The sequence below is a fragment of the Mercenaria mercenaria genome, chromosome 3 (assembly GCF_021730395.1).
Source record: "Mercenaria mercenaria strain notata chromosome 3, MADL_Memer_1, whole genome shotgun sequence".
NCBI lineage: Eukaryota > Metazoa > Mollusca > Bivalvia > Venerida > Veneridae > Mercenaria > Mercenaria mercenaria.
Genome location: NC_069363.1, coordinates 81,593,446 through 81,609,713, shown reverse-complemented (window position 1 = coordinate 81,609,713; position 16,268 = coordinate 81,593,446).

Here is a 16,268-nt window from a genome sequence, read left to right as displayed (position 1 = left end):
AAAAGCTGTTGCAAATAAGAAGGGATTAGAAATTAAAATTTCAAAAAAAACAAATGTCCAGTCAAGGTCAAAATGGTGGATTTTTAGGAGCTTTGGCCGGTTTGTTAGGAAAAACAATTCTTCCAATGGCAGCAAAAATAGCTCCAAAAATATTAGCCCCTCTAGGCATTGGCGCTTTGTCTGGGCTAGCCAGTACTGGTGTTAGTAAAATACTTGGAAATGGTATGATTTCAGTAGCTAATGATAAGAGAAATATGATATCACCATATCTTACACCTAATCAAAGAAAGCAATTAGTAGGATCTGGAGTGATTAAATTAACACAAAAACAAAAACAAGACGGTGGCTTTTTAGGTATGTTGGCTGCTAGTCTAGGAATACCTTTGATTACATCTTTGTTAAGTGGAAAAGGACTACAGATTGATTCACAACGGAGACCTTACAGACGAATTCCTATAGTAAAAAAAAAAATAAAATTTATAAACAAACCAATATCTAACTTTGAAATTGAACAATGGGTAAAACAATTAAAAATTAAAAACTTTAGGGGTGTGTTTAGTAGAAATAATTTACCAAAATTAAAAGTAAAGGACGAGTGTGGAATTATAGATTTGGACGACTCTATTGGTCCTGGAACACATTGGATTTGTTATTTAAATACTTTGTACTTTGATCCATTTGGACTTCCTCCACCAAAAGAAGTAATTCAGTATATACCAAATGTAAAATACAACAATGTTCAATATCAAGACAAAACAAGTATGCTTTGTGGATATTATTGTTTATTTTTCATTAAAATGTTACAAGATAAAGTACCGTTGTATGATTTATTGTATAAAATACTAATAATTAATAATGTAAAACAAAATGAACAAACTATTATAAATTATTTTAATAAAAAAGGACATTTATTTAACTGGAATAATTAATATAATGGGAATATTCAATAATATAAATGAAAACGTAAATAAAATAGAAAAACAATTAATAAGAAAACCTCCGTTGTTTTTAACATGTTATACCCAAGATACCGATGGTGGATTATTTCAATGGAAAACTGCAAATGCTAGTCCTGGTTTAGTTCAAAATGGTAATAATGTAAGAATTAATTTTAATTGCATCTTAATTATTCTTGATGATGCAATTAAATTAGATAAAGGAGAAGCTAAATTACAAATAAAAAATAAAGAAAATGTAATTCTTCAAAGTTATCATGTAAAAAATAACAGAAAAAATGAATCTATTTCTATTAATTATGCAAATGAATTTAAAATAAATGATGTTATTTCTATTAATTCTTTAAATGTTAGGAATATTCAGTTAACAATTTATGGTTCTATAATTTAAGTTTTAATTTAAGAATTAATTTAAGTTTTAATTTAAGAATAAGCTAATGTATCAATACCATTATCAAGAATATATCTCTTATCGTCATAACATGATAAAGATGTTTTATTTATAACATAACTGGAAAGATTGTGTTTATCAGAACGAATAACTTTAAAGGTGTGATTACTTTGGGTTGAATTAAACAAAGTATCTTTGTAATTTTTATGAACTATTGTTTTCTTAACAACAAGTTTTTTAATTCCTTTACATTTTTTAACATTTACTTCATTTTCTAATAAATATGAATACATTTTACTTCTTAATCCGACAAATGCAACAATGGGAATGCCGGCAGCTTCATCTTTAAATTTTCCAATTACTTTTTTATTATTATCGAAATAAAATTTTGAATTACTATCGTAATCACTATTATCAAATAAAGCTTTGTCCTTATAAAAATCCTCATATGCATCTTTGGTTTTTATTTCATAACATAATGAATCAGTGTCAGTGAATAGTAATTTACAATTACCCTCGTACTTTTCCTTAATATAATTATAATGAAAATCATACATTAAATATTTTGATAAATCTAGAATGCACATTCCAACATAACAAGGTCTGTTTAATAACAAACTTTCTTTTATTCTATGAATACCAAACAAATTCTTGTTAAACATCGTTGAACTAACAAATGAAGGTTTGGCTATGTATTTTAATAAAATATTTTCATCATGAGTTAATTTAATATTAACCCTCTTGCGCAAATTCTCCATCGTCTTACCGAATACAGAATTGTTCATTAACTTAAAAAAGTCCTTTTCAAATGAATTTTTTGCTTTAGATCTTTTTTGAGTATTAAAATCAATATACTTTTTTAACCAAGGAGAATATTAAAGTTAATATTTTATGTATTTTTGTTACTTTTAACCCTAATTGTGTATATAGTTCAAGATTTTTAAAATGAACTACATAATTTTGTTTTTTCATTAAAGTTGGAACTAATTTTTTTACATTACTTTTTCCTATTTCAAATTCTGTTTTAATATTTTTACTATAATCAGAAAGCCATTGATCTGGTATTTTAATTTTTTCAGGAGCTAAAGGATAATCGTTGTGGGTTTTATGTAATTCTTTTGGATATTCAAGATCACATTTAACTATAAAGTTACTTTTACCTTTTGCAATTAATTTCTTAAATTGTTTTCGGATATAAATTTAAAGTTTCCAGAGGGTAAAGGTTGACACATAGCCCAACCGTACAGGTTATTGGCGTCGAGGTACATAATGTATTGGCTGTCAAGTTTAGGATTATAATCCTTCATATATTTATTGTTTGCTTTACTGTATCTGTTTGAAATATAACTTATTCCTCCTCTCAGTCCCTTTTCAATAAAAAGATACATAACAATATCAGTTATTAAATCTAACTTAATTCCAGTCATTTTTAACATTGCATCCCAAGCTAACCCATGACTACTAAAATAATGACAAGGATCTAATTTGTAGTACTCTAAACATAGTTTTCTAAAATTTTCGAATACATCAGCTAAAAGTAATACGTCAGTTTTCAAATATAGATCATGATATTCTCCCATTGTTTTAATTTTAAATTTATTCCAAACATTTTTAGCATGTTCATATTCGTTGTCAGATATGTGTGTTTCATTTAAAATTGAATAAAACTCTTCTTTAGAAGGTAATTCTGTTTCTTTAAATTTTTTAAATGAATCCATGTAATCATATGGATAAACACCTTTTGTTTTTAATAAATCTAGTGTAACTAAAGGTTCCAGCTTCGCAATGTAATCAAATTCTTGAGATAAGTATTTAAATTCTGGAATATTTTTTACTAAGTTATCCAATGATTGAGACATAAATTGGAATGAATCAATAAAAACCAAGTCAGAAATCATAAATGCCATGTATCTTTCCATATTGTTAGGAATAACATTAATTTCTTTTTTAAATTTCCCTATTTGTTGCATAATAAAATGACCGTCATAACCTCTTAAATTATGAAAAATAACAGGAATTTTATGTGTTAGTTTAAAATTAATATTACATTCTGAGTGAGCACTTCCTCTAAATTTTCCTGTTATATGACAGTGATCCCGGACAGGATTTTCATTTTCCTTATATTCTTTTTCACAGATATGACAAAACTTTTGTTTTTTAAATTCACTTTCATCTTTTTTAGACATTCTTAGTTCTTTGTTAAAGTTAACACTAAATATTTCTTTACAATATTCCTCTTCCTCAAGCATTTTTTCAATAAACTTATAAACTGCATTAGGACCTCTATAAATCTGGGTTGGTTTAGTATATTTATCGTCATAACAACAAACAACTTTATAACCGTAACCACAATCTATATGATTTTGATATGGTTCAGTAAATGAAGATTCAGTTGATGGTAAAGCAGTTAAAACTTTTTTAGTTATTGATTCAAAATCAGCATAAATTACAAAAGGTACTGCTAAACCTTTATGATAATTTTTAAATTGTACTTTACTTCCCTCTTTTGGCATTTTTACACCTTGGATACCATTATTCTTTCTTGAGTAAAATGTTGTAAGCAACTTTTACAAAAATATTTTCTATGTTGGTCTTTGGTTTTGTTAGTCATTAATCTATTAAAGTCTTTTATCCAAACATAATGTTGGACTACAGTTCTTGAGGGCTTACAGTCATCATCAGTTATTTCATCATTTATTTTATCATTAGTAATTAGCAACATGTCACAGTGTTCTTCTTATTGATATTTTGATATGTACAATGGATAAATACTATTTTCTTCATATCCAAATATATTAAATGAAATATCATTTAAAACTTCTATTTTAGGTATTTGATTTAATGTAACAGGAAATTTTATTCCAGTATAATCAAGATTGTTTATATGTTTTTTATAATTTGAAACTCTTTGAGGGTTTTCTTTAACAGGAAATTTGTAAGCTAAATGACACCATCTAAAACATTCGTTATCATCATTCTTTATATTTATTAATCCTTTCATTGAATTTTGTAATGGTTTTGGTAATTCTAAATAACTCGAAGCAGCCAATGGACTATATTCATATCTATTTATATAATGAGCATCAACTGACTCTATTCTCCAGCCACTTCTTTCAGAAATCCAATTACCAATTCTATTTATTATTTCATCAAAAGCTTGATGTAAAGTTTTTTTTTATTTCGTTTGTGTTAATAATTTCTAAAGCTTTTGATTGAAAATAAGCTGATTTATATATTGTATCAGTTTTATCCATTTTTGCAAAAGTTATTTTTAAAACAACGTTTATTTTTATACCTTTTAAAGTTTTAAGTTCAGATTTAAGTATTTCATAAGAGTTGTTTATAGTTAAATATAATTGATTCTTTGGATCTTGTCTATATGTAATTTTAATTTCAAATTTCTTATAATATTGTTTTGTAGAGCTCTCGATTTCCATCTATATATTATATTTAGAAAATAAAATTCGTTAAGCAATAAAGGATTAAAAAAATAATTAAAAAAATAATAAAATAAATAAAGTTTTAAATTATATTTAAGAAGAAATAAAATATATTTAAATTTATATCTTTTTCCATTAGTTTTTGATATTCCACATTTTACTCGGTTTTCTCCTTTGCAGCACATCGTTATTAACCCAGAATTAATACCAAGGTCTTTAGACGCTGCATAATTGCTTTTATATGTTTTTCTTCATTAGTATCATAGTCGGTTACAATAACTTTTTTAGGATTGTTTCGAATATTATTTAGTCTGGGACAATCACATCTTCTTTCAGCATTTTCTTCTTCAGTTAATAGACAACCACAGTTCCATTCAAATAAATTATTTTTTAAAAGATAAGGATCTATAACATTTTGTAATTTATCAATGACATGATTTTTATATTCATCGCTAACTATTTGATCAAGTTTTGATTTAATAACATTTCTTCTTTTAAGAACTTTCTTATATGAATTTTTATCTGGATTCATTATTTCTCCTAAAGTGCTAGATAATTTTGGCATAATCATTCTATCTACCTTTCTATTAACCATCTATATATAATATACTTATAGAAAAAAATCTCTAAAAACACATCTAAAGAAATTATATTGATTTGAGAAATTTGTTTATATTATCTATATCTTTTGAATAAGATTTTAAAGTCATTTTTTCTAAATTGTTATCAACTGTTTAAATTTTAATACCTTCTTGAGACATTCTGTTTAACCATTCTTCGTGTAATTTGTGTAGTTTTTCTAAATAATCTAAACCAACTTTGTTTTCTTCCGTTCTGTTTCTTTTTTGGAGTCTTTTAAAACATATTTCTGGGTCGGTTTTAACATAAACAAATCCATCAATTGGGTTTTTTCCGTATGGTTTTATAATATAATCAGTTAAGAAAAGATTGTATACTGCCCACTCGGGGTCATTTATAACACCGTTGTCGTGATGTTGTTTTGTAAAAACGTTACTGTTAGTTAAATAACAACGTTCAAGGACAGAAACACCATCAAACTGTTTAGCAGAAGATAACATTTTTATATGACTGTTTAAAGTTGTTAGCTGAAAAGGAAATAAATATTTGGAAGGTTCTTGAGCAGCAAGTTCAAAAAGATTATATGAATTATAATCAAAGTCCATAACATTTTGCCATTCGTGAATTGGTTCTGGAATTATATTAAAATTAGGATTATATTCTTTAATAATATCTAAAAACGTACTTTTTCCTGATGCAATGTTACCTTCAACTGATATAATTTTTCTCATTTATATAAAATACTTATAGAAAAAATCTTTAATTAAAGTTAATACAACTCTTCTTCTTTTTTACTTTTATATCCGTTAAGTTTAGATTCCTTCATGTACGTTTCAAAAGGCATTGAATATTTTTTTCTTTCTGCATTTCTACTAGTATTGTAAAAATATCCTGAATAACTTGTTTATCATCTTCTTTATTTACTTTTCCAATCCGTGCTTTTGTTATTAGTTGTTTTATTTTGTGATGATGTGCTTTTAAAATAAATTTCTTGTCGTCAAGTTTTAGTCTGTTAGTAAATATGGTAATTACTGATGGAACAGCGCCAGCAACTGCTACAAATATAGGAATAGCTGGAACAAGTGCTAATGCAGCTGAACAACCAAAAACACCTGCTGTAATATATAATCCGGTACTTACTCTCCCACAAAATTTATAACTTTTTCTGTAAGCAGCAGCTAGTTTAGTTAAGTGAATAATTAATTGATCTATTGTTTCTATTCCATTATTAGAAATTAGATTTTTATTACTCATTTATATAATTAAACTTTTTATTTTCTAAATTAAATTTCTTTCAATTCACTAAATGGTACCCAACTATTAAATTTTTCATTGTAACCTTTCCATTTTACTAAAGCTTGTTTTTTCTTATAGTCTCGTCTAATAACTTTTTCTATTCTAAAAACTTCTTGTGTAGTAGGTAAAAGTTCTTGTTCATAAAATGAACCTTGAATTATTTCATCATTTAAATCTTTAATAGTGTATGTTCTGGGATTTGCATTATTAATTTTATAAATTATAAATATTTCCTCTGTCCAATTTGGTGTATATCCTTTTTCAAAATGTCTTTTAAGTTTACTTAAGCGAACTCGATCACCAATTTTAAATTTTGCTTTACTCTTTGGTATCTTTAAATCACCATATAAATTAAAGTAAACAGTACCTTTATTTAAGTTTTTACTAGCTTCGGTTGGTGTCATTTTTATACTAGAATGTTTTGTTTTGTTATATTTATCAACCATATCCTGCAAATTATTTAAATAAGTATAAGTATTATTTGCTGTAAAATATTTCCACATTATTCTTTTTAAACGTCTATTAAATCTTTCTATTACTACAGCCTTTCCTTCATTAAATGTATGGTACATATTAATCTTATTTTTATTCAAAAATGATTCAAACTTTTTATTATAAAATTCTTTCCTTCATCCACCCATAAATTTACTGGTAATTGTCCTTCTAAAATTATTTTTTCAAATGCTTCTGTAACAGATTCTCCAGTTTTATTCTTTAATGGAATAACCCAAGCATATTTACTAAATATATCAATAACGGTTAACAAGTACTTTACTCCTTTATTATATTTTGAAAAAGCTTGCATGTCAACTAAATCAGCTGACCAAGTATCATCAATATCATGAACAATCACTCTTCGTTTCCTAAATTTTCTTTTAATTGGTTTGTGTAATTCTTCTGCTAATTCATCGCTCCATGTGATTCCGGGGGTATACTCTACCCCCTTTTCCTGTTTTTTGACTTTTGTTTTTGTCCCAGCCCAAGTTTGTATTTCGTTTTAATTATAGGTTTCACAACTAAATGTTTTGCAATCTTTTCTCCAAATGTTTTTGATTTAGTTTTATTTAAATTGGAAAGCATTTGTTTATCACATGTACCCTTTTTTACACCACTGTCATAGCAAAAATCATGGTCCATACATACTGCATCCAGTTCATTGACAGGGGGTCCATTATCTAGGGGATTTCCTGGCCCACAATAATTATATCCTGGGAGTGTTAAACCTTTCTTAGGTAATAAAGGTAACATTGCTTTGTGAATATCTAAATTACCCCCTGTACTTTTAACAAACTTTGATTTCATTTTTCCACAAGATGAACAAGTAGCCCTTATCATTTTTCTCCCGTTTTTTGTTGTAACATAATGAGGATTTATATTATCAGTAAATCTTCTTTCTTTCAAACAATTTATTTTATTCTGTAAACTCATCTTATATTATATGTATTTAAAACTTTTTAGTTGGTTTTTACTTGGGTTTAACTGGGTTTAAAACCTGTGGATTTTAAATTGTCCGGCATTGGTCAGTCCGGACCGGGGACTAAATCTTTTTTTTGGTTAAACCAAAGGTTTTCATTCGGTATAACTAAAGATTTAAAAGATTTTAAGGGTATCAAGGGTACTAAGTTAGTATTTTAAGTTTAGGGCAAGGTTAAAGTCCACTTATAGAATAGGGACAAGGGGTCAGGGGGGGGGGGTTAAACTGTTTTAGAATCGGTAGTTCTAATACTACTCTGATGTGCGTCATCACGTGACCTAGTCGTCTCGTGTGCTATCGACACGGCATACGTAAAAAGGTGAAAATTCGCCCTGAAGGGAACCTATGCTGGCGGTATGTAATATCGATTAAACTAAGGACGAAAAAAAATTCAGCAGGCTAAAAATGAACAAACAAGCATATGCGAATATAATATTTAGAACATTACTCATTTATTATGTGAAAAACAAAATAAATGGGGATAAAATTTAGTATGTGCCTCTATGTGTATATTTCCCTTACAGAAATGGAGTCACTATTAGAACAAAGCTTAAAAACGTATAATAATGTTGTTTAAAAACAGAATGTTCAAGTATTAAAGATTCAAACAACGACAGTGATTAACTCGCTAATGTTTTCTACACTTCTTTTGTGTGTAGGAAATTTACTCCTCCCTACATCCCAGGAAGAACCATTTGGACTTTGTCAAAATACTAAGATCTTTTCATGGTTCGAAAGGCACTCGTAGTGTAGCCAGGCGCCACATTCATCACATCTTGCTCTTAAATGTATCTTATATCTGAATGTAATGCATGATTTCAAGAAAACTATCTTTAGTTGAGTGATTTTGACATATTTGTGTGAGATTTGTGCGATGGATACATTTTGCTTAAAATATATCGGCTGCTGTATACGTCACGTGAGCGGCACGCGCGGCTATCGCTACGTTTGTTGTAAAGGCATTTCACCACTGATCGGTGTTGAATACAGCATGATGAAATATTTTTATCAGTGCTTCTGCAGCGAGCATATTTATCGAAATACCGCGAGCATAGGTTCCACCACTCTAATGGGATTGGCCGCAATATAAGTACAGAAATTTGCGGCCACAAACTTTCCTCCGCGATACTCATTTGGCAGATTAAATTACTTCATCGCCTCGGTCAATATTGTCTTTTTCTGGTGAATGTCACATCATATACAATGGCTGAAGAGTCAACAATTGTTTTATTACATCAAAGTTCCCTTTCAGGCTGAATAGTGGCAACCAATTCTTGACAAACAAAGACTTTAAGACTTTTCATTTTTAATTAAAAAACTTAACATATCTAGTAAGTATCAGGAAACAGGCACAAGTAGACATATTTTCTTTTTCGAATCGGGAGTTTCCCCTTCATTTATAATTTTTCTCTTCTCTATCTTAAAAATGAGACCAATCTAAAATATTTTTGTAAGTGTCGTCTGTCGATAACACAAGTCAGAGAACAATATCAGTGATCACCAAAGTTTATAACAGTGAACATTGAACGCAAACTGGAAATTAGCTGGCGGTCAGTAGGGTACATATGATGTGTTAAGGATCATGGGATGGAACGTATTTTGGTAATTTTTTCTACATTAGGGACTGTGCTCATTTTACATTACGCACAAAAGAGAGAGGTAAAAGGAGGGAATGTCTCCTATAGAAATGGTGGGAGAAGGGGTTCGGAGTTCCCATCCCGAGATATAGTTTTCGTATAAAAACAACTAAAATGTAGATTCCTGGTGTGAAGTTGGCTAAACAAAACGACATACGACATACCACATTCGAACTTTGACAAAACTATCAATGTCGTTCAGTGCGCGACATACGACATACGACATTCGAAAACTTTAGATGCCGTTCATTGCGCGACATACGACATTCGAAAATTTTGAATTTCGTTCATTGCGCGACATACGACATTCGAACTTTGACCAAAAAATTTGAATGGCGTTCAATCCACGACATACGACATCCGAAAATTTTGAATGTCATCCATTGCGCGACATATGACATACGACATTCGAACCTTGAAAAAAAAATTGAATGTCGTTTAGTGCGCGACATACGACATCCGAATATTTTGAATGTCGTCCATTGCGCGACATACGACATACGACATTCGAACTTTGACAAAAAAAATGAATGTCGTTCAGTGCGCGACATACGACATCCGAATATTTTGAATGTCGTCCATTGCGCGACATACGACATTCGAACTTTGACAAAAAAAATGAATGTCGTTCAGTGCACGACATACGACATTCGAAAAAAGTTGAATGTCATGCAAAAAACGACATTAGACATACGACATTCGCACTTCGACAAAAAAATTTGAATGTCGTTCAGTGCGCGACATACGACATTCGAAAATTTTGAATGTCGTCCATTGCACGACATTCGAGCCTTGAAAAAAAATTGAATGCCGTTCAGTGCGCGACATAAGACATCAGAATATTTTGAATGTCGTCCATTGCGCGACATACGACATTCGAACTTTGACGAAAAAATTTGAATGTCGTTCAGTGCACGACATACGACATTCGAAAAGAGTTGAATGTCATACGAAATACGACATTGGACATACGACATTCGTACTTTGACAAAAAAATTTGAATGTCGTGCAGTGCGCGACATACGACATTCGAAAATTTTGAATGTCGTCCATTGCGCGACATACGACATACGACATTTTAACTTTGACCAAAAAAATTGAATGTCGTTCAGTGCTTGACATACGACATACGACATTCGAAAATTTTGACTGTCGTCCATTGCGCGACATACGACATTCGAACCTTGAAAAAAAATTGAATGTCGTTCAGTGTGTGACATACGACATACGACATCCGAATATTTTGAATATCGTCCATTGCGCGACATACGACATACGACATTCGAACTTTGACAAAAGTTCTGAATGTCGTTCAGTGCGCGACATATACGACATACGACATATGTTTATGTCTGCAACGTGCTTCTTTTTATGTCTTACACCACACAGTGGTGTGTGGGAGACATATTAATTTATTCCCCTTTTGTGTCTGTGTATCTGTCACAAAGCTTGTCCGCACTATAAGTCGAACATTTCTCATCCTATCTTCAACAAACTCGAACAAAATATGTTTAACCATACGTTATCACTAAATAACTAGCCAAATCAGACAAGACACTTCCACTCCGGAATTATGGCCCTTGAACATAATAACCAACGACTACCGGCGCAGCATTGTAGACGGTTAGTTCACTCCGCTAGCGCCGGACTGTATTGTAGAACGACACAGCATTGCAGACAGGTTACTCCGACATATGAATACAAACAGGCCTTAAACAATATAAAAAGACAGATTTATTATTTAGATCATAATAGGCAGATGTGGGAGACAAGCGGTTTTCTCAAACGCATCTTTAGTTATAATACACTTTTATGATACTTGTTTTGAATTTAAAATACGTTCAATATGTGAGACTGATGCATAATGGAATTCTTGTTCTAATTGATATTTTTGTTTCTGCTTGAAATCTTTACCCATTCATATTTCATAAATCGGTGTAAATACCCCTCATTATAATTCATATCCATATCGGGTATAGATAACTAATTATATTTTTGAATTTGCTTTATTGATTGCAATGTCGATTGCAATTTCTATAAAAACCATTTTCAGATGGAGGTGTCTTTCATTGGCTTGTGATGATTGTTTATCCTATTTGTAGTATTATAATTATGTTCACATTAGAGATATTTTCCATAACATTGTTTGAACTTATACACGCATGTCTCAACAAATACTGACATGAGACCAATGTCTTTTATGTAGTCAAAACGATCCGCTTTAAAGTTTTTGAATAAAATTTGTATAATAGATATAATGTTTGTATATACCATTAAAACACGCACATAACTTTTTTTCTCTTCCTGTATAACACTTTTTTTGTCGTTTAGTAAACACGCCTGTTTATATTGTCAAAATAAATTTCTTTTAATGTAAAATGTTTTCTTTTAACAATTGAAAATAATGCATTATTAATTTGAATGATATTTGTTTGGAGTGCTAATGTGTTAATGTATAGTTATAGAACATTATTTCGTCATTTTCTTAAGCAAATACACTGCGTTTTTGCAAAGTAAGATATTCGTAGGCATTTTCTTAGAAACAGCTTGATAATGCAAGCATTAAAATTCAAACGTTTTTACAGTGTTTTTTCTTTATGATTATAATGTTGAAGGGATTAAGTCAATATTGTTATCTGTTGAATGCCTTTCGCTTGGATTTTTTCGGCGACGCCGTCTAAATTCGTTTTCGTTTTCCTATGCCACGTGACTTCAGTTTGCCAATCAAACTACTTGATAACGCATTATAGATAATTCATCAAAACGAAAGATTAATGCAAAACTCTGCCTGATTGGACGAGAGTGTCAATTTCTTTCACTCTGTTGACTGTGCTACGCTGAGGAAATGTAGACAAAGCTTTATCCTAACGACGCTGCTCACAGTTTTAAAGCCAACTTTTGCTCTGTATATTTAGCAAGAACTATTGATATATCTCAAAATAATAAGTAAGTAATTAAAAATATGATAAAAAACCTGTTCAAATACCAACATATATCAATTAAAGAAAGAGCTGAATACGGTCTGCGTATCACATGAATAAGGGTTGATAAGAGTCTTTTAAGTAGAGAAGTGCTTTTTAAAAGATTTTCATTGTTACATTGTCGTCTGTATATGAAAAGGTTTCTTGTCTTTGTGGACTTATTCAGTTTGCATATTAAAATGAGTACTGTTTGCTTTGATATATTTGTTAAAATTATTTAACGTGATTTGTTATATAGATATTTTTTTTAGTATTGTATGCAAGTATTGAACTCAATTGAAATCTGTTTCATTTTATATATGCCTATATAATGACGAATCTCATTTTACACTGAAATGAAGGTACGTTGCATACAGTTTATCTATGTGATATAACTACGGTCAAACTTTGCTTATGCGGTCAAAATTTGCTTATGAAACAGAAATATTGAAATAATAACAATTGTATGTTTTGCTTGACCTCATTTTTATAGGTGTGACGTCATTGTCCAAAGATCACGAATAGCGAATATGCATTTGTTTAAAGCGGGATCAGTTGGCCTATTTTAGAAATAAATAAAATAATAAATAAAAAATCCTTTATTGATTTTTTCTCATGTATTCTAATCAAACTTGATTTGCAGCATCTTTATTAGCCCGCAGCCAACTTTGTTCAGCTGGACATTTGACCCTTTTTAGGGCTGCTAGAGCTAAAACTAGAAATGCCTTTATACAGCGTCCTGCCATGAACAGCTTGGGGATCTTTGTCATACTGGTACTGGAGCATCATTATAAGGTCCTTTTCCAAATTTATTTATATAGGAACTTGGGCCCTATTAGGGACCACTATAGCTAAAGTAGATATGCCTTTCTTGCATTAACCACTAAATGTAATGATTTTTTATCAAACTCGATGTGTAAACAAAATCGTAAGGTCTCCTGCTATTTTGTTACAAATGGGGATAGGGATAATTTAGCTAATACACAAACGCAAATCGGGATCTTTAGTGTCTTTACATAAAATATTGAGAGTGGGCAGTATACAATGCGATTTTGTTACAAATGGGGATAGGGACCAATTTAGCTAAAATAAAATATATACCCCGAGTGGGCAGTATACAATGCTATTTTGTTACAAATGGGGATAGGGACCAATTTAGCTAAAAATATAAACACGTTTAATGACCTCTTCTCATGAACCACTTTATGAATCTTCATCGAACTACTGCTGTAATTATTCGTCTAAGGATAAACGAAACAAAATTGCAACCCTACGAAACCTTTGCGAAAAATTAAAAGAGAACCATTTAAATTGTTGAAGTGCGGTGTTTAGTTTTGCAATTTGAAAAATGTTAGATGAAAGATGAATGTTAGATGAAAAATTTATAAACTTCTTTCCTTATTACAATTCGCCGACCATCATTTTTAAAGATATTTCTTGTTTTAATGGTTTCATGAATTAACATTAAGGAAATTTAACGATATTGTTATTGCTGTTACGTCAGAGGGTAACAATTTCTTGTTACAATAAAGAAACGTAGCAGAAAGACAAACCAGCAACTATTAACAATAACAAAATTTTGTTCATGAATTTTAGTAAAATTCATTTAAAAATGACAAAGAGCTGTAAAATCCAATCTTATATGTAAAAATAGTCCATAGCATGTACAGGTCAAATTTAAATTCAGTCAGAATAAATTCTATAATGTTTCACATAGTTCAAAAGTAATATCCAAATCTTTAACTCCTCTCTTCAAAGATAACTTTTTTAAAATTAAATCCAGAAATTTTATATAAATCCTTCAAATAATCCTTTAAAATATAAAATATCCAAGTAATAATTTGTTTTTAAGAAATGCAGGAAAGTTTCGTCAATAGTCTAGCTTCTTAGGCTCTGTTTCAATATAACTGTAATCTGACTATATATTGTTTCAGAATTTTCACGTAACACTAAGAAGAAAAGAACATTCTGGAAAAATCAAGGACAATCCTTTCTAAAAATAACTGACAAACACTGTTTATCAATAATTATTACAAAACACAATGCCGGTAGCCTTTTCTGAAATAAGGTAGACTTTTATAGCAAATACAGAATGATATCTTAAAACAAGGTCAGTAAACAGTGTTTTGCCACGGGGGAAAGACATATACATAATATTACGTATGTCGCACACTGAACGGTGTTCAATTTTTTTTTGTCAAAGTGCGAACGTCGTATGTCCAATGTCGTTTTTTGCACGACATTCAACTTTTTTCGAATGTCGTTTGTCGTGCACTGAACGACATTCAAATTTTTTGAACAAAGTTAGAATGTCGTATGTCATATGTCGCGCAATGGACGACATTCAAAATTTTCGAATGTCGTATGTCGCGCAATGAACGACATCCAAAATTTTCGAATGTCGTATGTCGCGCAATGGACGACATTCAAAATTTTCGAATGTCGTATGTCGTTTGTTTAGCCAACTTCATACAGCTAGATTCCTGAGCGTGTGAAAGGGGCCTCAAACGACGCTTCCTATGCAATAATATTGTATTGTTTTGTTGTTTTAATATGGCAGTGTTGTATGAGGGATAGTCCATCGAGATTTTTAAAGCACGAAAATGTTGAATTCTGTAAAACGAAGTATAAATGTGAGGATGGCATGTGGGTCCTCCACCTAGACATTTTTTTTAAAACATCCCACATAAACATATATTGTGAATTCTGTGCGTGCTTTAGGGATCGTATGTACAATTAAGGTATTATACAACCCGTCTTATGTGACCTTTACTCATGAATCTCCTGAATTTAAATCTCAAACAATATATACTTACTTATGGGCGTTTGTGAAACCTGTCCCATGGTGATGCGAACGACGCATCAAATAATTGCGGTGAACAGTTGTGCCAAGTTCCTTCAATATCTCTCGATGTATTTCAAAGTTAGAGTTGCATTGACCTCTCTCACGTGTGTACCAATGATCTGCTTGACTGAAACTAGGGTCGTTATATTGTCATGGTTGAAAGGTCAAGGTCGGATGAGCGACTAAGTTCCATCATGACTCTCTTTGAAATAATATTATCCATTCGTCACAAAACAATCTTTTTGTAAATCATGAATTTTTTATTAATACCGTTCTGCGTCGGATGTGTGCATACGTGTATATCCAACGCATTTTGGTACATTTTTGTTAACTACCAAATTGCGTTGAGTGTAACGCATTTTTTTAAGAAAAAGAAAGCCCCACCACCCTTAAAAAACAAAAAACAGAAAACGGACCGCCAATGAGTCAATCTTGATAAAAATGAAGGATTTAAGATGAAGACGTAAATTACAAACCACCAATTTACCAAACAGCAAAGGACTATATATCAAGAAACTATATTAACAGTCTTCAAAGATGTTCATTTTGTGATAAGCTTCACACCAATGATTTTTTAACAGATTTCTTTTAAAGAAATGACGTATTATTTATCAAATGGAAGTATCTTATAGTAGTTTTAAATAAGGTTTCCAAACTAAAAACCTAGTTGTTAGATTTGTGATGTTGTTA